At 35.1% G+C, this 582-nt stretch overlaps 1 protein-coding gene across 1 annotated transcript in view; it reads left to right on the top strand.

Moving 5' to 3' along the window:
• Positions 1–582, top strand: part of LOC123980739 (acetyl-coenzyme A synthetase 2-like, mitochondrial) — a 7,511-nt gene that overhangs the window by 1,204 nt on the left and 5,725 nt on the right. The gene's annotated exons all lie outside the window — the stretch shown is intronic.

A 582-nucleotide genomic window follows, 5' to 3' on the forward strand; every position in this document is an offset into this window, starting at 1 on the left:
ACTGCATTCTGAGGTTTACTACAGTAAGAGTAGCAATAAAAGTACTGCATTCTGAGGTTTACTACAGTAAGAGTAGCAATAAAAGTACTGCATTCTGAGGTTTACTTCAGTAAGAGTAGCAATAAAAGTACTGCATTCTGAGGCTTACTTCAGTAAGAGTAGCAATAAAAGTACTGCATTCTGAGGTTTACTTCAGTAAGAGTAGCAATAAAAGTACTGCATTCTGAGGTTTACTTCAGTCAGAGTAGCAATAAAAGTACTGCATTCTGAGGTTTACTTCAGTAAGAGTAGCAATAAAAGTACTGCATTCTGAGGTTTACTTCAGTAAGAGTAGCAATAAAAGTACTGCATTCTGAAGTTTACTACAGTAAGAGTAGCAATAAAAGTACTGCATTCTGAGGTTTACTTCAGTAAGAGTAGCAATAAAAGTACTGCATTCTGAGGTTTACTTCAGTAAGAGTAGCAATAAAAGTACTGCATTCTGAAGTTTACTTCAGTAAGAGTAGCAATAAAAGTACTGCATTCTGAGGTTTACTTCAGTAAGAGTAGCAATAAAAGTACTGCATTCTGAGGTTTACTTCA

Source organism: Micropterus dolomieu, linkage group LG12 (genome assembly GCF_021292245.1).
Source record: "Micropterus dolomieu isolate WLL.071019.BEF.003 ecotype Adirondacks linkage group LG12, ASM2129224v1, whole genome shotgun sequence".
Taxonomy (NCBI): Eukaryota; Metazoa; Chordata; class Actinopteri; order Centrarchiformes; family Centrarchidae; genus Micropterus; species Micropterus dolomieu.